Source organism: Pan paniscus, chromosome 11 (assembly GCF_029289425.2).
Source record: "Pan paniscus chromosome 11, NHGRI_mPanPan1-v2.0_pri, whole genome shotgun sequence".
In the NCBI taxonomy this organism is placed as follows: Eukaryota; Metazoa; Chordata; class Mammalia; order Primates; family Hominidae; genus Pan; species Pan paniscus.
The window spans coordinates 48,302,737-48,324,936 of NC_073260.2; the positions used below are offsets into that span (position 1 = coordinate 48,302,737).

At 46.0% G+C, this 22,200-nt stretch overlaps 1 long non-coding RNA gene across 1 annotated transcript; it reads right to left on the reverse strand.

Annotated features, from left to right (window-relative positions):
- Positions 1-5,010: 5,010 nt before the first annotated feature.
- LOC134728576 (uncharacterized) lies at positions 5,011-21,500 on the reverse strand. Its single transcript, XR_010109128.1, has 3 exons — positions 21,450-21,500; positions 10,133-10,280; positions 5,011-9,664 (listed from the first exon to the last, which is right to left on the reverse strand). It is a non-coding gene; the product is annotated as an uncharacterized LOC134728576 (long non-coding RNA).
- Positions 21,501-22,200: the final 700 nt, after the last annotated feature.

Sequence of the window (22,200 nt, forward strand, 5' to 3'; positions counted from 1 at the left end):
ACGTGCTGACCTAGAGAGAAGTCAGAAATGGAACTGAGCCCTTGTTTCATCTTGGAGGGGAGTTCCCCTGAATATGGGAAACCGAACGAGGATGGAAATGGCCCCTCTCTTTGGATGGAGGATGGTGTGCAGAGTGGTCCCCAGACTCCGTACCCTTTGGAGGTCAAAAGTCTAGGCCCCAGCAAGCCCTGGCTGGCCCTGGGGCTGCCCATCCCGTCCAGAGAGCTTGCCTGGCTCCCAGCAAGGTTCTGTGCCTTCAAGCAGGGGAAACGGGCTCTGGCCAACAGAAAGTGAAATGAGTGGCATTAAACTCAGCAAAATCAAGTCCTGCAGATCCGCCCCCAGAAAGCCTTTCTCACCCTGGTGTGTTTAATTTTGCAGGTGCGGCTCAACTCCAAACAGCTCTTTTAAAACAATTTGCCCACCAATAGGATTTGGGATTCTGGGGATTAGAAACTTTCTCCATTCAGCATTTACTGTATTTTAACCTCCATGGGAATGCTGTCTCAAAAGAATGGAAACAAATCCTGGTTCCTACTTCCCGTGCTCCCAGGAAGCACAGATATGCACGCATGCGCGCGCGCGCGCGCGCGCGCGCACACACACACACACACACACACACACACACACACACACACACACACACACAATGTGGAGAAGAGTGATTTCTCCTGGGTTGGGGATGGTGACATATCTGAGGACAGAAAGGAGGAAGAGAGCTGCCCGGGGCTGGGAGGGGCTCCAGAACCAGGCAGTGTCTCAGACGGTTACCTCCACCTTGGGCTCTAGGAACCACCAACTCTCTGCAGTCATCAAAAAGGACAAGGCCGAGATGCCTGTGAGGTCTGGGCAGATGTCACTGGGGCACTGAGGGGCCTAGACAAAGTGTTGGCAGCTCCTGCCTTTTCAGTCCCATGGGAAACTGCCCGGCCATCAAATGGTCTTGTGTTAGCTGGTAAATTAACTTAATGTGACCTGTTTGTAAAAGGGGCTGGGGGGTGGGGGGAATTATGTTCATTACGTTTCTCAAGGGCTGAGTTGGGACTGAAGCCCCCACCCCTGCCCCGCAACCTATGCCCATGCATATTCTTTTTAAAGGCAGACATCACTAGATATTGCCAAGAAAAGCCCCAGGTTCCCGAGGAAGCTGCAGTGTGGTCTGGACACCCTTGCTTCCAGCGGGTGACACTGAGGAAGACAGTGGGGAAATGCCATGTGTCTTTCTGACCTAGCAGGATGAATCTCACAGCCCTTTCTTCAGGCCAAAAGCACATCAGTGAATCAAAGATTTTTAAATATTTCAAAATAATTTTAAAAGATGCCATCAATAAGTCCAGTTCCTAAATGCATCATCTTTAGAGAAAATGAAATTTTTAAAAGGAATAAAAAGCACATACACAGTGACTGGGCATGGTGGCTCATGCCTGCAGTCCTAGCTACTTGAGAGGTTGAGGCGGGAGGATCATTTGAACCCAGGAGGTTGAGACTTCAGTGAGATATGATGGCACCATTGCCTTCCAGTCTGGGTGACACAGCGAGACCTTGTCTCAAAAAAGAAAAAAGGGGGAAAAAGGGACATAATGCTTCAAAAATTAAATGGAACAGACCAATGAAGCTTTGATGGTCTTTGAACTCTTAAAATAATGACTGTCTTGGCATGGACGGGGCAGGCTGATCCTTGGGCTGCTTGCTGTGGTCCAGAGAGCTTACCACCTGTGCTGGGACTGGGGACTGCTACCTGCCTCAGTGATGTGGTTCTGGAGAGAAAGTGCCTGGCAATGGAGAGAGGCGTGGGAAAAGAACCTGCCTCAGAAGATACAATCATGCTGAGATCCGTACAAAGAAATGAATGGGGATGATAATGATGGTGCGTCAGGGAGGATCCCAGGCTGCAGCCCCTGGTCCTATGCAGGAAGGGTTATGTGTCAATTCTGCTATATGTCAAGCGCCATACATTACAAGAAAGTATCTAGGTTTTGACAAAACAATTTAAATTCTAGGAATTTGCCATAACCCAGTATGTACACAGAGAATGTTAATCTTGGAGTTAGGGGAAGCCTTCGTCAATTGGAAAGATGGGATAAATGCATTAAAGTTCATGCACTCTATGCAGCAATTGAGAATCATGTTGTAGGGGTGTCCATATAATTATCATAGGAAAAAGTTTACTATGTGCTGTTATATTGAAAAAGCAGGTTACAGTTCAGTAAGCACAATATAATCATATTTTCATGTAATAAATATAGTAATGCACCGATTCTAATTTTTCTACAATTGTATTCATTTTCTATTGCTGCTGTAACAAATTACTACAAACTTAGTGATTTCAAGCAACACAGATGCATGTATCATTGAGAGTTCTGTAGTTTAGAAGTAAATGGTTCTCACTGACGAATGTGACGGTGTTGGCAGGGCTGTGTTCCTTGCAGAGGCTGTGGGAGAATTCTCCCCTCATCTCTCTGGCTGCCTTCGGCCACCCTGTCTCGTGGTCCTCACCTCCAGCTCAAAGTAGCAGCAGGAGGTCGAGTTCTTCCCACACCACACCAGACCCCTCTGCCTCCTCATCCACAGCTGAGGACCCTGTGGTCACACTGAACACACCTGGGTGATCCAGGATTCTCTCCCCACTTCAGGGTCAGCTGATTAGCAACCCGAATTCCATCGGCCACCTTGACTCCCCCGTGCCACGCAACCTAACATTCACAGGGTCCAGGGATTAGGGCATTGCTATGGTGCTGATGTGTGTCCCCTCCACATCCATGTTGAAATGTGATTCCCAAGGTTGGATGGAGGTAGGGCCTCGTGGGAGGTGTTTGGGTCATGGGGGCAGACTCCTGTCAAAGGACTTGGTGCCCTCCCCACAGTAATAAGTGAGTTCTCGCTCTGTTAGTTCAGGTGAGATGGAGTTGTTTGAAAGAGTCTGGGACATCCCTGCTCTCTCTCTTGTTCTCTCTCTTGCCATATGACACACCCGCCTCCCCTTTGCCTTCCGCCATGATTGTAAGCTTCCTGAGGCCTCACCAGAAGTTGAGCAGATGCTGGTGCCATGCTTCCGGTACAGCCTGCAGAACTATGAGCCAAATAACCCTGTTTTCTTTATAAATTACCCAGCCTCAGGTATTTCTTTATAGCAAGCAAAACAGACTAAGACAAGCATGGATATATTTGGGGGCCAGTTTTCTGCTTACCACAACAATATACATGTATTCATTTTAATTAGACAAGAAGAGCTAGGAAAGCCAGAAAGCTCTTGTCATTTTGTATCAATTTTCATTTCAGCATTAACATTCCCCTTCATTTCTGTAACCGTAATTCCCATAATTCTCAGTGTTAGTTCTAAATTTACATTAATCCAATCTCATTCACTTCATATCATAGCTTTTCCATTTCTATGTTCTTCATTAATTAGGCAATTTTATTTTACTTTTGTTTTCCTAAAATGTTCTGTATTTCTTGAATCCTGGCAATTTTGAAAATATGTGTCTATTGCCTTTGACTAGAGTAATTAATGACTTACCTGGGTGTCAGATTCTTGGGCACAATTTTTTCCTCTCTGATGATCCTGAGGATCTTTTCTCCTGGCATTAAATATTGCTGGTAAGAAGTCTAGGGATAATTGAGCCCTCTCCCCGCAACAGTTCTGTGAAGAATTGTTCATTTGAAGCCACTAAGACTGTTGCAGTAGAAAACTAATACGGTCATGCTGCTGAGGACCCTTTCTGGGATTCCTTAAGCCCAACCATATTCCAGACTGGGTTGAGGTTGTCCAGTCATGCTGTCTCAGCGTGAGATGCAGGCCTCTGACCCAGACCTGCCCAGCCCTGGGTGGATGCCCAGCTTTGTCTACTGCTCCCACTTCCTTCCCAGCTTAGGGAGGGAAAGGACAAAACTATATGGATTTTAGCCCAGAAATGGTTCATCTGTGGGAGAAGGGACCCTTAACACAAGACGCTTAGTGTGGCCTTCTTCCTGGGCTGCCCAGGGTTCTGGCATTGCTTTCTTTCCCCTGTGGTAAATTTCTTTGTGCTCAACATAATGAGCTTGGGGTGGCCAACTCCAGCCATGCTTGCCACCAAAGACAGTCAAGCGGGGGTCCTGACGGTTGTTCTGCCCCTGGGGAGAAGGGGCCTTCCACTCTCAGTGGGAGTTGGAGTCTCTCCCTAGGTGGCCTCTGTTCCTGGTGGGCAGGGTGTGTCCACCTCCCTGAGGTGCGTGGCCTTCAGGGAGGAGCCCTGGGATCTTCTCACCAGCTGTCTCTAACTTTATGGTGTGGGGCTGATCCTCTTTCTCACTGTGAGTGCGGCTGGCATTTTATTTTTCTGTTGTTGCTCTTCTGTGGATATGTACTTTGTAAGGTTTGGGGCGGAAGGTTTCGTCAGCGCCCATCTTTCCTGGAGGACGAGCTGAGTTTGGAAGATCTGGAAAGCTCAGTGCCCTGCACCTCCCCCGGGGGCTTCATTCCTCCCTTCCTGCACCTTCCCAGGAACTCCATCTCTCCAGCCCCCCGAGAGGCTGTATTCACTTTTTATCCCTCCCATTTCCCATAGTGAGAGACGACATGCATTTCTAATCCATTGAAAGGAAGATTTTACAACTATTTTCTAACTCCTCTAACTTTTAGAAATGAACTTTACCTCAAATATCTACAACTCTATTCCCCAGTTGACAGCTAAGAAGAGCACATAATCTCTTTACAATCAAATAAGCACCATATAACATGGACTGTGCAGTGGGGCAGGTGGGAATTCAACCTGCCTCTCCCATTTGCCAGTTGATAACTTAGTCTCTTGCCTCTCTGGATTTTGATTTCTTTGTTAAAAATTTAAAAAGGTGGTAATAGAATGACTCATGGCTGCAGTGCATGGGAACTGCCTCACATCCTCCTGGCAGGGTGGGGAGCAGGAGAGGAAGCTGAGGTGCAGTCACAACAGTGGCCTTAGCTGACCCCACAGGGAACACCAAGCTGGATGGCCCTGCAGAGGGTTCCTGAGCTTGGTCAAGGGGCTTTAGGTCCACATGAACTAGTCGCTGGAGGCAAAGGGCCCCCAGGAAGGGCTGAGTCATAGGACAGGTGCCTCTCTCAGTGGAGGCCAACAACCTCCCCACCCTGGGGAAGAAATTCTTTGTCCCCAAGGGAGAACCTGGGTGGCTCCCAGTGCCCATGAGTAAGTAGGAAGCTGTTATTCCTTCTGGGAACTCCCCTGCTACCCCAAGTCTTCTGCTGATCCCCTCAGTGACCTGGCTGGAGCCAGAGGGCACGGGACCCCAGGTGATCAGCTTATGGTGGCAGGACAGAAAATGGGTCCGGGCTCAGGGCAGGCAGAAAACAGCACACCCAGCATTGAGGGCCACCTGGCTTCTCCCCCGGGCCCATGCCTGGTCTTCAGGCTGCTCACCTGGAGCAGATACTGCTGCCTCCCTCGTGGACACATCACTGGAGGCAGCCGAAGGGCTTGTCATCTAAAGGGCTTCATGAAATGAAGCTCAGAGTTTGGCTCTACCGAGTGCCTCTGTGGGAGCCGGGACATTGACAATGTGCCCGGGTCATCTTTGCAACCAAAGCCATGTCCTCCCATTTCTCACTTCATTAGCAGAACACTATTCCCAAATGTTTGATTTCCCCGGGAGCAGGGTTGCAAGACTGCTCCTAAATTCATTTCCAACCCTTAATAATAGAAGCCGTCTCTCTACAGGGAAGAAATGACTTTTCTTGGAGATACTCTGGGCTTTGCAAACATTAAACAACTATTAATAAATATGAAGTTGGCCTTCGGTGGCTCACGCCTGAAATCCCAGGACTTTGGGAGGCCGAGGCTGGTGGATTGCCTGAGCTCAGGAGTTCGCGACCAGCCTAGGGTACACGGTGAAACCCCGTCTCCACTAAAATACAAAAAATTAGCCGGGCATTGTGGCGTGCACCTGTAGTCCCAGCTACTTGGGAGGCTGAGGCAGAAGAATGGCGTGAACCTGGCAGGTGGAGGTTGCAGTGAGCTGAGATCACGCCACTGCGCTCCAGCCTGGGTGACAGAGTAAGACTCTGTCTCAATACATACATACATACATACATACATACATACATACATACATAAAATGAAGTTGCTGGACCAGATGAGGGCTTTAGGCAAAGAAGCAGGAAGGCTTTTTCTGTCTGGCTTGCTGGGCATGTGGCCATTTCTCTCAGTTGTGGAGAAGCCCAAACCCGTGTTTGCTCTGTGAGGGGCCTGAGGGGCCTCATCTCTGGGCCATCACTTTATTCTTGGTAGAAGGCTTTTGCCGGCATCTGTGACCTGAACCTTCAGCACTTGCATGATGCAGGTAATAAGCAAAGTGGCTTCTAGGGCATCTATGATGTCTGGCAGAAGAGTTAGGGAGCTGTGGGCTTTGGCAAGTGTGAGGACTCCTGAGACTGAGGAACCAGCCACTCGTCAGGCACAGGGGCTTGCATATAACCAAGGCTGCTGTGTGTAGCAGTGAAGAGAGCAGGTGATTTTTTTTTTTTTTTTTTTTTTTTTGAGACAAAGTCTTGCACTGTCACCCGGGCTAGAGTGGCACGATCTTGGCTCACTGTAACCTTTGCCTCCCGGGTTCACGTGATTCTCCTGCCTCAGACTCTGAAGTAGCTGGGATTACAGGTGCACACCACCACAGCTGGCTATTTTTTGTATTTTTAGTAGAGATGGGGTTTCACTATGTTGGCCAGACTGGTCTTGAACTCCTGACCTTGTGATCTGCCCACCTCGGCCCCCCAAAGTGCTGGGATTACAGGTGTGAGCCACCGCACTCGGCCAGTGATTGTGTTTTTAAAGTGGCTTTGTGAATTGTTTTTTGGGGTTTGCTTTTTGTTGAGGAACATTTGAAATGGTATCTCTAACATTCTGGATTATCTAAATATCTCTGGATTTTTCTCTTTCTACTGAGTTTGAGTTGAACAGAATTGTTTTTGAGCTTCAATGTCCTATTAAGAGGTAGGATTTGTTTTCTGTAATTTAGTCTTGAAGATAAGCAGCCGGCCCCTCTGGAAGTTGTCCCTCAACTGCCATCTTCATGCCCTCATCCCGAGCTCTCTGGGGTATCACCAGGAGCACCTCATTGGTGATGTGAGTGTGCTGTTGTTATCAGAGTGGAAGCCACTGGAAACACTCCGTTAGGGAAATGTGTGTCTGTTTCTCTGGGTGCCCGGGGTCAGCAGAGCACCTATAGGCACAGGGGAAACAGAGGAACCTTATGGCATTTCAGTTACTGCTGTGTAACACAACATCCCCAAATATCATGTGTCAAGCAATACAACCTTTTCTTTTTTTTTTTTTTTTTGAGATGGAGTCTTACCCAGGCTGGGGTGCAGTGGTGCAATCTGGGCTTGCTGCATCCCCACCTCCTGGGTTCAAGCGATTCTCCTGCCTCAGCCTCCCGAGTAGCTGGGACTACAGGCGCACACCACCATGCCCAGCTAATTTTTGTATTTTTGGTAGAGATGGGGTTTTGCCATGTTGGCCAGGCTGGTCTCGAACTCCTGACCTCAGGTGATTCACCCATCTTGGCCTCCCAAAGTGCTGGGATTACGGGCATGAGCCACCGCACCCAGCCCACAGCTTTTTCTTTCTCGTAATTCTGTGGATGGGAATTTGGACAGGGCTTAGCTGGGCAACTCTTCCACTCTACTTGGTGTGGGCTGTGGCTGATCCTATGGCTGCATTCAGCTGGGAGCTTGAACTGGCTGGGACATCCAAGCTGGCCTCCATCCTCCAGGGCCTCCTCCAGATGGCCTTGGCTTGTCCATGGATCTAGCTTGGCTTCCTTGCAGCATGGTGGTCAGGCTCTAATCGGGAGAATGTAGAGCTCAAAGCCTCTGAAGAATTGGGTTTGAAAGGCCCAGAAGTTCACATTCTATTTGCCAAAGAGGAGAGGAAGGAGACTCTCGGCCTCACAGACCAGAATAGGGATTAAATGAGTTGTTGTGTGGATGTGTCTGGCATTAGTAAATATCCTGTACACCATAGCTGTTTGCATTGTTATGCCCCTTTAGTCATTAAGTCATTAGCTAATACTCATGGTGCAGGGGTGGAGGAAACAGCCTGTCAGAGGCAGTTTCAAGGGACAGGAGGTTTGCTCAAGGAACTCCATGTGCAGAAGGACTCAACCCTGATTGCATATTACAATCACCTGAAAATCCCCCGGCCAGAGCCCCACCCAGGTGACTTCAACCAGTCCTGGGGTAGGATCCAGGTGTGGGTATTTTTTAAACTCCCCAAGTTAAGTTATTGTCATGATACAGCTATTGACCATGACTAGTAAGAGTTGTTGATTCAGTGAATGAAAGTGTGTTTAAATTTTTTTTTTTTCTGAGACGGAGTTTTGCTCTTGTTGCCCAGGCTGGAGTGCAATGGTGTGATCTCGGCTCACCGCAATCTCCGCCTCCCGAGTTCAAGCGATTCTTGTGCCTCAGCCTCCCAAGTAGCTGGAATCACAGGCATGCCCCACTATGCCCGGTTAATTTTGTATTTTTAGTAGAGATGGGGGTTTCTCCATATTGGTCAGGTTGGTCTCGAATTCCCAACCTCAGGTGATCCGCCTGCCTTGGCCTCCCAAAGTGCTGGGATTACAGGCATGAGCCACTGCGCCCAGCCTTAAATTTTAATCAAATAGCACTTTTCAAAAAGCTAACTATAGACAAGAAGGTGCTGGGTCCCAGAATGTGAAAGTACAGGAGGCTTAAGTTAAACATCGACGGCCCCTGAGCCCTGCCTTTCCACCAACAAACCAGCCAGGCTCCCAAGAAAAAAAGATGCCCCTTTGTTACATGAGATGAACATCTTAGACTGATCTATTAATGAAATAAATGTACAATTTGAGACTAAACAGCTGGACAGGAAGATGGGATGGGTCTGACTTCAGACACTATTGGCTGGTGCAGGAGCAGGAGGGAGGCAGAGTGGCGGTCTGTGCCCACTCGTGCGTTCATTTGTGACTATTATACAAGTAGTAGCACTCCAACATTTATAGTGTAGCCTCAGAATTATGCAGAATATATTTGCAATCTATTTTTGGTGGCAGAACTGAAAATAGAAATTTAAAAACCTGAGAGAGAGAGAGAGAGAAGAAAAGGAGGCGGGAAGAGCAGGAGCTTCATATTCCAGGTGGAAAGTTGAAGTCATGAAACCAGACAGATCTCTCTTTCTTTCCTCTAATTAATTAAAGGTTATAAAGTCAGGGTGTGGGCTGGGTGTATTCCCTTTATTTTTTAAAACCATGTTTGACAGCTCCAGGCTCCCAGGATTTCATCAGGATCTCAGGTGCGCTGCAATTCATGTGTCATGCACCGGGTTGCGTAACTGCATTGTTACACGGGCAGCGTTTCTCTATGGAGTCCATTTGCATCATCTCATCAGGAGAGAGGAAAGCCCACAGCACCATCTTGCCCTTAAGGAAAAGGTGCAATTTCTTTCATATTTTAAAGTAATCGCCTGAAAGATAAAAATACAAAAAGAAAAAAGGAAAAAACACCCATAGTGCCCACCAGTTAACAATGTTTAACCGCACGCCTCACCTTGCCTTTCCTATTTTGAGCATGGCGGCAAAACAGAAAGATTCTGGTCATGGACTTTGGACACAAGTTGCCTGACTTCAGAATTCAACTTAGGTTGGTCACTTGCCTCAGTTTCCTGATCTGTGAATTGGAGATAACAGTGGTAACCCAGTTGAGGATTAAGTGCATGACTACAGTATCTGAAAGGTGCCGTGCCTGGCCCTGATAGGACACAGTACTGCTATCCTCACTACCATGATGACTCCTGACTTCTTCCTGTACTTACAAAAGACACATGCACACACACACATGCATAGACAAAAACAGGAACACACGCACCATGCACCCACATTCCAACAAGTCAATGCTTGTGCTCATTTGCACACACACACAAACATGTACATACCTGTGAACACACATACTTTTTCCCACAAACAATAACATACTTACTCTACGTAGAGGTCTGCAGCTGCACACACATCACAACATGTCATGGATATTTCTTCCAGTCAGCAACCATACACTTTCCAGCAAGGGTGCCATTCTTATTAGCTGTTCCTCCCTGGATGGTTGGGGTTGTCCTGAGCCTTCACTGTGACCCAGACTTACCGCTGCAGGGCTTGCTGTGTGTTGGGGATGCAGAGTTTTAACTTTCTCAGATACTGTCAAATCGCTGTCCCAAATCCACGCCACTTTGCACACCTCCTGGAGGGCCTCTCTCCACGTCCTGGTCAGGAGTGCACGTGGATGCTGGACTCTACCAATCCGATCATTGAGAAATGCTCTCTCATTAATTTGGATTTCTGTAATTATTATTTATGCAAAGACTTCTAATACATCTTGCACAGCCTGTAAGCACCATTGTGAACAATGTCAATCTATTCTTGGCCTGCACAGTTTGTTTTATAGCTTTGTTACAAACAAAAACTGTACAGACAACCCACAGCTCACTCAGACCAGTAATGTGCCAAATTAGCTCATGAGGCGAAGAGGAGTTCTAAACGTGGAACACTGTTTCCAGTTGCAATATGTTGGAAGTGCCCATCCTCATCCTACCAAGCAAATAATTCAGCATCTAGTCATTCATTCAAAAATTGTTTCCTGAGCACCTGTCTGTGTCAGGCTTATACTGATTATAGGTTTTTGAGTGGCATCAGTAAACACAAATTTTTAAAAATCCCTGTCCTTGTGGAATTTATGGTCTATCCCAAATCTTATCTGAATGTGGGCACCTGAGATGAGGACCCCACAGCATATGGTGGCCGCTGCGTGTGGGAGTCCATAATGGCTATGGACCCACTTGGTGTCCCACTGCAGCTGTGACCAAGGCCACTCAGGGTGGGTGGGCAGACAGTGCCCCTAGGACCATGGGACAGGATCAGCAGAGAGTGTCTCATGGCCCTAGAGCAGTTCCTTACACAGATGGGAAAAAGCAAGCCCAAGGGTGCCTGCCTGCCCACAGCACCTGGGAAGCCCACCTTCCTGCCTTCCTCCACGGGAAGGTCTGAGGAGCCCTGTCAGGCCCCCACTGTTCCCCGGCACCCATGCACTGAGGTCCCGCTCTGGGGCTGGTCTCCAGGCCAGTCCCTGCTGAGCCCGGGCTGCGGCAGAGCAGCGAGCAGAGGTGCAGGAAGGGCCCAGGCAGTGGGACCCACTCTGTGCCGGCTGGTGTCTGCCTCTTACTCAAGTTAATGGGACTGGCCCTTGGTTCCCAGTTCCTATTTGAAATATACCAGGAAAGGACTGTGGTGCCTTGTCCTTGGCTGAGACTCTTGCCTCTGGACCAAGCAGCCGGCCAACGGGGGTGGCAGCAATCACTGGGCCAGCGTGTTTGGGGGGGCTCAGCCTGGACAGGTCACCAGTGGGGTCGCTGAATAGCGTGGTTGAGGGAGGAAAGCATTCCCCAAGTCCTCAGGGGCTTTCCCCTGAAATGGAACCAAGCCATGGATGTCCACAGCACCAGCATGCAGTGGCCATTTGCAGGCCTGTGGCGAGGGCTGACTGAGTGATGGAGCCACTCATAGTGGCACCCCAGCCTCATGGAGCTGGCACCAGGCCTGTGCAGCTAGGGAGTTTCAGACACAGGCCCAACACGGGTGCAGGGCTGTCCTGGAGAGAGGGCTGCTCATTCGGACAGCCAGGTGCACTTCCCAGGGTGCTGATGGGTGATGTTTGAGTAACAAGTGACCACTGACTCGGTGGCTTAAAACAGCACAGCTTTGTTCTCTTACTGTTCTGGATGCTAGAAGTCTAAAACCAATCTGACTGGGTTAAAGTCAAAGGTGGGCAGGGCTGGTTCTTTCTGGAGGCTCTAGGGGAGAATCCATTTCTTTGCTGTCTTTCTGCTTCTGGGGGCCACCTGCATTCCTTGGCTCTTGTCTCCTTCCTCTGTCTTCAAAGCGCATCGCTGCAGTCTGCGTTCATCAGTGAGTCACCTCCTGCTCTCTTCTGCTCGGACTGTCTCAGGAGGACCCTTGTGACTACATTGCCCTCCTCCCCCAAATAATTCTGGTCTTCATCACATCTGCAGAGTCCTGTTTGCCATGTAAGGTCACACCCACGGGTTCTGGGGATTAGGATATGAACATATTTGGGGGCCACTATCATCCTGGTACGTGGAGAGACACAGAATGTTTCTCTGGGCAGGGGTGTAAAAGACAGGATTTGCAGGCAGAGAGAGCAGTGCCCAGCACCTGTGGCCCACTCTGGGCCAGTGAGTCAGCCCTGACCTGTTTCCAGCCTGGCCCAGCTCTGCACTGGGCAGGTCCGAGTGTGGCTACTCTCTCCAGGAAGTGTGGGTCCCTGTGGGGAATTGCAAACCCACCAGGCTGGCAGGAGCCAGGGACACAGGGCAGGCAGCAATGGTGGGATGGGAAGGCCGACCTTGTGTGTTGCAAGGGTGTCCCCACCTAACCGTGCAGAGCTTGGGCACACAGCATGGGGGTGCTGTGGGGCACTGGCGGCATAGAAGGTAAGGGAGGATGCCCTGATGGGATGCACATGATCTCGGTGGAAGTGGAATGAACAGACCGGGGCGAATGGAGCCGATGTTGGGATCGTAAGAGCCACCAGCCTAAGCCTGGATCCCTCGGAAACGTGTGTGTTGGCTCCTCAGCCAGCTGCGGGTTCAGCTCACGCCTTCCGGTCCTCTTTCTTGCCTGCTCATTGTATAGTCATCTGCAGGGAAGTCTTTCCCTTCTCGGCTCCATGAGGCCCACATCTGCACAAGTGCACCTCTTTGTCCACCCTGATGACTCCCTGCAGCCCCACAGCCCTCTCCTCTGAAGGCCTGTGACACCTCCAGGTGGCAGACAAAGGGGCTGGCTGCTCTGAGGCAGGGGAGGCAGGGTCTCCCCACTGCAGGTGAATACACAGGACACTTGTTTCCAGATGGCACCAGGTGGTATGAGATGCCCGGGAACCACAGAGTGACCTCCTGTCCTCCACTCTGCAGCTTACTCCATGCTGTGCAACTCGACAAACCTCAGTAACTTTACCTACAAGATGTTGGTTTCAGAGCAACTCTGACACAACCCTACCTTGCTCTCTGTAGGCCTTGGGCTGTGCCCAACAATTCGTCTTCCGTCATAAACGAGGTATCCTCTTTGTCACAGATGAGGTCCCCTGGGACTGGCCCCTGGGAGCAGCAGGAACTCACCTGCCTCTCCTGAAATGTCCCCAGAGCGGGACTGAGCCCCAGACAGGAGTCCCAGCAAGGCCTGCTGGGGATGAGGGAGGCTCACGGGCAAGTCCTGGTGTCAGGCGGGGCATGTCCACACGTGGGCCACCACCAACACAGGCCCACATAGGCAGGCTGCCTGTGCGCCTCTGCTCACTCCACACCCTGGACAGCCCAGCCATTTCCATCCTGGGGGTGTTTAGCCCACAGCTGAGAAGGATGGGGGGGTTCTGTGGGCAGGGCCAGGCAGCAGGGCTTGGCACTGTGGGCCGTGTGGGTGGTGTCCGAAGTTTCCAGCCAGACCCCAGTGCTGCCCACACCCCTGCTGGCTGCTGAGTTCTGGCGCTGGGGCGTTGCCTCTCTGAGCTGTGCAATACCTGGGACCCCTCCTCTGTTTTCCTGTTCGTCCAGACTTCTCATGGCCTGAGCTATGTTTCCCCTGGTTCCCAAATCCATCCAGCTCAGAGTTTCCCTTGCCAAACCACAGAAATAATACACAGCTTGTTTCCTGGCAAACACACCTTCCAGAGCCAGACTCAACTTGCCACAAGATGGGCTTATCATGAAATCAAATCTTAACACTGCAGTTCTCTGGGTTTTTAATCGTCCTCACAAAGGTGGGGAAACTGGAGTTGGCGTGTTTCAGAGCAATGGAAGCAGGCCACAGTCTGTTAACTCTGTAAAATAAAACCTTCTGGGAAACAGAAAATTTACCTGACCACCAGTGGGTGTGTGACCACAGGACTCTGGCTGGGGCTCCTGCCTGCTCACCGTAGAGATTGCAAAGGAACAAACAGTGCATCGTTTCCAGTTTGCATCTGTAGGTAACCACGTTTGAGTGAAGCTGGGAGCTGACTCAGAAAAACGAAGCTTCAAGCACTCTTGTAAGATCTGAGCCAAGCGCGATGAATCCCTGTGCCCTCAGCAGGCCTGCCAGGCACAGCCACGGTGCCCGGCCAGCACCGCCACCACATTCACCGCTGCAAGGAGCTTCCTGGCTCTGCAGCAAGATCACACCCAGGCCTGTGGGCCGTGGGAGCCCTGTTTCCTCATTGCCGTCCCTGGGAGTCCTCTCTCCACCTTTTCATTGTTCCAGCAGGTCAGGCTACCCAGGGATGCCCTGGATTTTGGATCTCCTGGCACACTGACCGAAAACCCTTCTTTTTCCCTCAGAAAACACATTGGAAATGAGAGGGTATGAATCAGATAAGCTTAGGGACATCTCTGAAGTCATTAACATCTATTTTAAGCATCAACTGTGGGGTCTGAGACCCTAAGTATCATCTGTGGCTAATTGTCTGCAGCTTCCCCCAGAAACGACTGCCAAGTCACACTCCAGAGCTGCTGTCCTGGAACAGCCTGTAGGGAAGGAGCAATTTTTTGTAGTTTTTCCCCAATCTGTCTTGGGCCAATGCTTTTGTAAAATACAGAGGACATGGATTACTGAAACACAGGCACACACTTTGATGCCACAGTCCTGTCAAATTGCCGTGAGAGTTCTGAACACGTACACTTTCTTGCACTCTGTTATCTCATCATGGGGCAGAAACCAGCAGCTCACAAGTGACCTGGTCCACGGACTCTACTGGGAGAGAGCTGGCAGCCCCATACCCTAGATTCTCTGTGCATTCCTATTTCAGCCATAAACAACCTTCTTATTGTTCTTTTTGTTTGACAGACAGAGTCTCCCTCTGTTGCCCAGGCTGGAGTGCAGTGATGGAATCTTGGCTCACTGCAACCTCCACCTCCCAGGTTCAAGCAATTCTCCTGCCTCAGCCTCCCAAGTACCTGGGATTACAGGTGTGCGCCACCACGCCTGGCTGATTTTTGTATTTTTGTAGAGACGGGGTTTCACTATGTTGGCCAGGCTGGTCTCGAACTCCTGACCTCAGGTAATCCACCCGCCTCGGCCTCCCAAAGTGCTGGGATTACAGGTGTGAGGCACCACACCCGGCTGTTATTATTTTTTTAAAAAATAAACCACAGGTGCTGTCAAACTGCCAGCCAGAAAGTCCTTTGTCAGACCATGCAGCCTGATCTTCAGCCAGAACACTGTCATGGTGGCTCTTCTACAGCCCCTGTGAGCCAGGCTTTTAGGGGATCCTGATGCAGTTCTTCTGTCCGCCACTCCGCAGTCTTGACTCTTGGGCGTCACGTGAGCTTGCCGATGTTCAGGTGGTCAGAGTCTTTCGTGGGCCTGACTTTTATACACCAGGTAACATGCTGATTCCTAATCACTAAATATGTCCTAATCCAACTGTCACAGATATTCTGAGCAGGATGGCCACTTAGCTACAGGGTGGAAACAAAAATGAGGACGTCCGCCAACACAGAAACTGCAGTGCCTTCTTCAAAGATTTCACCTGGACATGCTTGTCAAATTCTGTACAACATGCCACCTAAAATGGCAGAAGCCCATTTTCCTTCTTGTATTTTTCTTTTCTTTTTTTGAGACAAAGCCTCACTCTGTTGCCCATGCTGGAGTGCAGTGGTGCGATCTTGGCTCACTGCAACCTCCGCCTCCCGGATTCAAGCGATTCTTATGCCTCAGCCTCCCGAGTAGCTGGGATTACAGGCTTGAGTCACCACACCTGGCTAATTTTTGTATTTTTAGTAGAGACAAGAGTTTCACCATGTTGGCCAGGCTGGTCTCAAACTCCCAACCTCAAGTGATCCTCCCGCTTCAGCCTCCCAAAGTGCTGGAATTGCAGGTGTGAGCCACATCACCAGGCTCTTCTTGAATTTTTCTACATCCTTCTTCACCTACAAATCCCTTCCCAACACACATGGTTTTCCCAGGGTCCTAGTTAATATATTTGAATATCTTCTAAACCGATAATTTGGTTTTCTGTGTTTCTTTGTCTAGATTTAGCTTTTCTTTCCTTTTAAAAATTAATTTATTACCAAATTTGGCAAGCTCTTAAAAATACATCGTTGAATGGAGTTTAACATTATTAAGTTGGGAGCTGATTTTGGTTCTCATTGGCTTAAATGAGCCATTTCTTCCACAATGGAGCCTGCATACACTTTGCAACTCTCATAAAAGTATTAATTTGTTAACTTTAGTGGTGTAAAAAAGTTCTTTAGTGGAGTGGAGGGGGTTAATGTTTTGTTATCTTTTGATGCGAGGTTATGCTGGTCCCATGAAACCTGGATGTGTTCCCTCTTCCTCTATTTCCTGGAAGAGTCTGTGTACAGTTGGTGCTATTATGTCTTTGAACGTTTGATGGAATTCACTTGTGAAACAATCTGGGCTGTTTTCCTTGGTGGGAAGGTTAATGATGACAAATTCAATTTCTTTCATGGATACAGGATTATTCATATTTTCCCTTTCATCTTGTGTAAATTTTGGTAGATCGTACTTCTCAGGAAATTTGTTCAGTTCATTAAGTTGCCAAATTGATTGCTATAAAGTTGTTCACAAAATCAGCTTATTATTCTTTTAATATCTGAAGTGGTAACCAGTGTTTCATTTCTGATATTTGTCATTTGTGCTCTATTAATAATTATGACTTTATTTTGTTGCTTTTAAAGAACTACGATTTAGCTTTGTAATCTTTTTCTTTTTTAAAAAAGTTTTTTTTTTCACTTTGTTTCTTTACAAACCCTTGTATTGAGGGCGATTTTCAGTAGATTACACAGCGAGGGAAGCTGTGTAATCTTTTTCTAACATTTGTTTTCTCTCTTGTTGACTTCTGCTCCTTCCGTCTTCTTTGGGTTTACTTTGCTCTTCTTTTTTTAGCTTTTTGAGGTGAACTGTTCCGTCTCTGAGGTCACATGTTTCCTCTTTTCTAACATAAGCCTTTAAAAGTGTAAATTTTCCTCCTCACACTGCTTTAACGCATCCCATACATTTTGATATATTTATTGTATTTTTACATATCTGTCAATTAGAAATATTTTTAAAATTCTTTGGGATATTTTTTTGAAATGTGCATTATTTAGAAGTGTGCAGGTTAATTTCCAAATATTGGGGTATTTCCTCTATCTGTTATTATTTCTAATTTAATTCTGCTGTAGTCAGTGAAACTACTTTGTGCTATTTCAAATATTTTTAAATTTTGGGGACTTGTATTATGGCCCAGCATATAGTTTGTCTTAGTGAACTTTCTATGTGTACTTGAAAAGAATGTGTAGTGATACAGAAATAGCAATTAGGTAAAGGTAACTGATGATAATGTTCACTTCCTCCAAATGTTTACTGATATTTTTGTAACTGATCAATAAGCTGATGAAAGAGAAGTGTTAAATCTCTTAATATGAGTGTGGAATTGTTTCTTTCTCCAACAAACTAAGCAGAGAAAGGGACTTCTTCCACCTGATAAAGGGCATCTGTGAAAAACCTGGAGCTAACCCAATACAATACTTATTGTTGAAATATTGAATACTTTCTCCCTAGGATCAGAAAGATAAGGAAGTAAGTGCATGCATTCTCTCTCTCTCTCTCTCTCTCTTCTTCTGGCTAATTGTACTGAGAACCTAGCTATGGCAATGAAGCAAGAAAAACATGTAAAGGCATAAATATTGGTGGGAAAGAAGTAAAATTATCTCTATTTGAACATAACATGATTGTTTACATAGAAAACCTCAAGGAAACTACAGAACCACTAGTATAAGTCTGCAGGATACAAAAATCAATAGCATACATACATATATACTAGCAGCAAACAATTGGAAAATGAAATTTTAAAAAATTTATTTACGGCCGGGCGCGGTGGCTCACGCCTGTGGTCCCAGCACTTTGGGAGGCCGAGGCGGGCGGATCACGAGGTCAGGAGATCGAGACCATCCTGGCTAACACGGTGAAACCCCGTCTCTACTAAAAATACAAAAAATTAGCCGGGCGTGGTAGCGGGCGCCTGTAGTCCCAGCTACTCGGGAGGCTGAGGCAGGAGAATGGCGTGAACCCGGGAGGCGGAGCTTGCAGTGAGCCGAGATCGCGCCACTGCACTCCAGCCTGGGCGACAGAGCGAGACTCCGTCTCAAAAAAAAAAAAAAAAAAAAAAAAAAAAATTTATTTACAACAGTACCAAATAAAATATTTTTAAATATTTAACAAAAGATGCAGAAGTCCTTTTCACAGAAAACTGCAGAATATTGTTAAGGGAGACATTTTAAAAGACCTGTACAGGCCAGGCATGCTGGTTCACGCCTGTAATCCTAGCACTTTGGGAGGCCAAGGCAGGCGGATCACCTGAGGTCAGGAGTTCGAGACCAGCCTGGCCAACATGATGAAACCCCATCTCTACTAAAAATACAAAAATTAGCGGGGCATGGAGGCACACACCTGTAATGCCAAATACTTGGGAGGCTGAGGCAGGAGAATCTCTTGAACCTGCGAGACAGAGGTTGCAGTGAACTGAGATTGCACCACTGCACTCCAGCCTAGGTTACAGAGTAAAACTTTGTCAAAAAACAAAACAAAACAAACAAAAACCTGAATACATGGAGAGGCATTGTTCCAAATCTCAATTGGATAAGAAGACTCAACAGTGCTATCAGTTCTCCTTATTACTACCTGTTGTATAAATTTATGGGGTGCAAGTGTAATTTTGTTACAGGCATAGATTGTGTAGTGGTGAAATCAAGGCTTCTAGGATATCTATCACCTAAATAACATACATTATACCCATTAAATAATTTTTTGGCATCCATCCCCTCACACATCCTCACCCTTCCAAGTGTTTGTTGTCTATCATTCCACATTCTGTGTCCATGTGTACACATAATTTAGCTTCCACTTATAAGTGTGAACATGTGTCTGACTTATTTAATTTAAGGTAATGGCCTCTAGCTCCATCCATGTTGGTGGAAAAGATATGATTTCATTATTTTATGGCTGAATAGTATTCAATTATATATATATGTGTGTGTGCATCTATCTATCTATCTATCTATCTATCTATATGACATTTTCTTTATCCAGTCATCTACTGATGGATACTTAGGTTGATTCCACATCTTTGCTATTGTGAATAGTGCTGAGAGAAACAAGAGTGCAGGTGTCTTTTTGATACAATGATTTATTGTCCTTTGAGTAGATCCCAGTAGTGAGATTACTGAATTGAATGGTAGTTCTATTTTCAGTTATTTGGGAAATCTCCATGCTGTTTTCCATAGAGCACATACTAATTTACATTCCCACCAATAGTATATAAGTTCCCTTTTCTCTGCATCCTTGCTAACATCTGTTATTTTTTGTCTTTTTAATAATAGCCATTCTGTCTGGTGTAAGATGATATTTCATTGTGTTTTTAATTTGCGTTTCTCTGATGATTAATGATTTTGAGCATTCTTTCTTAGGTTTGTTGGCCATTTGTATGTCTTCTTTTGAAAAATGCCTATTCATGTTCTTTGCCCACTTTTTAATGGGATTATTTGAGGTTTTTTTGTTGAGTTGTTTGAGTTTCTTACAAATTCTGACTGTCAGTCCCTGTCAAAATGCATAGTTTGCAAATATTTTCTCCCATTTCACTAGTTGTTTGTTCACTCAGCTGATTATTTCCTTTGCTGTGCAGAAGCTTTTTAGTTTAATTAAATCCCATTTGTCTGTTCTGTTGCCTGTGCTTTTGAGGTCTTGGTGATGAATTTTTTGCCTAGACCAATGTTGAGAAGTTTTCCCTAGGTTTTCTTTTAGTACTTTTATAGTTTCAGATCTTACATTTAATTCATCTTGAGTTGACTTTTTTTATCTGGTGAGAGAATACGATCCACTTTCATTCTTCTGCAAATGACAATCCAGTTTTTCTAGCACAATTTACTAAAAAGAGTGTCCTTCCCCCAGTATATGTTCTTGTTGACTTTATCAAAGATCAGTTGGCTATAAATATGTGCTTTTATTTCTGTGTTATCTACTCTGCTCCATTGATTTGTGTGTTTATACCAGTTCCATGCTGTTTTGGTTACTGTAGCCTGGTGGTATAATTTGAAATCAGATAATATGATGGCTCCAGCTTTGCTCTCTTTGCTTGGGATTGCTTTGGCTATTTGGGCTCTTTTTTAGTTCCATATGAATTTTAGGACTATTTTTTTCTAAATCTGTGAAAAATGATGTTGGTATTTTGGTAGGGATTGCATTAAATTTGTAGATTGTTTTTGACAGTATGGACACTTTAATAATATTAACTCTGATCAATTAGCATGGGATGTTTTTCCATTTGGGTTATCTACAATTTCTTTCATCAGTGTTTTGTAGCTTTCTTGGTAGAGGTCTTTCATCTTCCTGGTTAAAAATATTCCTAGATGTTTTAATTTTTTGGTAGGTATTGCAGATGGGATTGCCTTCTTGATTTGGCTCTCAACTAGATCATTATTGATATGTAGAAATGCTACTAATTTTAGTAGATTGATTTTGTATCCTAAAATTTTCCTGAATTTATTTATTGAATTGAAGAGTTTTTGATGGAATGTTTAGGGTTTTCTAGATGTAAGAATGCATCATCAGTGAACAGGGATAATCTGACTTACTTTTTTCCAGTTTGGATGCCTTTTATTTCTTTCACTTGATTGCTCTAGCTAGGACTTCCAGTACTATGTTGAATATGGGTGGTGAAAGTGGGCATCCTTGCCTTGTTCCAGTTCTTGGAGGGAATGCTTTAGACTTTTCCCCATTTAGTATGGTGCTGGCTGTGGGTGTGATGTATATGGGCTTTATTATTTTGAGGTATTTTCCTTCTGTGCCTAGTTTGTTGAGGTTATCAATTTATCATGTAAGGGATGCTGAATTTTATAAAATGCTTTTTCTGCATCTGTTGAGATGATCATATGGTTTTTGTTCTCAATTCTTTTAAGTGATGTTTCACATCTATTGCTTTATGTATGTTGAACCATCCTTGCATTCCTCATGTAAAATCCACTTGATCAGTTCTCAAATTGATCCATGGATTCAATGCAATCCTAATCAAAATTTTAGCAAAGAATTTTTTGTAGAAGTTGAGAAACTGATTCTAAAATTTACTTGAAAATATAAAGGACCTACATTAGTCAAAGACATTTTTAAGAAGTTGGAGGGCTGACACCACTTGATTTTAAGACTTCCTACAAAACTACAGTAACCAAGTAGTATGGTAATACTGAAATGTTAGATACATAGAGCCCTTGAACATAAGAGGGATAGTCATAGACAGGCAAAGATAGCCATAGATAATCAATTTTTAACAAAGATACCCACTCAAATTAATGAAGAAAGAAATGTTTTTTTCAACAACTGAGTATATGCATAAGGAAAAAATGAACATCAACTCTTACCTTGCTCTGTATACAAAATTCACTTGAAATGACCATACACATAAAAATCCTAGAAGAAAACATAGGAGACAATCCTTGCAACCTTGAGTGGCATATGTTTTTTACATAGGATACATAAAGCACAATCCATAAAAAATTGATAAACTGAACTTATCAAAATTTACAGCTTTTGCTCTTCAAAGGCACTATTAAGAAATGAAGGCAAGTCACAGAATAGGAGGAAATATTAGCAATACCTATATCTGATGATAACTTGTAATCACAAAACATAAATTGTGCTTAAATCTTAATATTAAGGCTGGGTATAGTGGCTCACATCTGTAATCCCAGTGTTCTGGGAAGCCAGGGTGGGAAAATAGCTTGAGCCCAGGGGTTTGAGACCAACCCAGGCAACATAGTGAGACCCCATCTCTACAAAAAAATTAAAGATATAGTCAGGAGTGGTGGTGCATGCCTGTAGTCTCAGCTACTCAGGAGGCTAAGGTAGGAGGACCACTGAAGCCCAGGAGCTCAAGGCTGCAGTGAGCTATGATCATGCCATTGTATTCCAGCTTGGGCAACAGAGTGAGACCATGTCTCCAGAAAAGAAAAAGAAAAAAACCTCAAAATAGTAAAAGGACAGGCTTTTTTTGCAGATGCTGCCACCACCCAGGGCCCCCTGCCACCAACCATAACGGACATCACCGATAATGGTGAGCCCTTGGGTTGTGTCTCCTTCTAGCTGTTTGCAGACCAAGTTCCAAAGACAGCA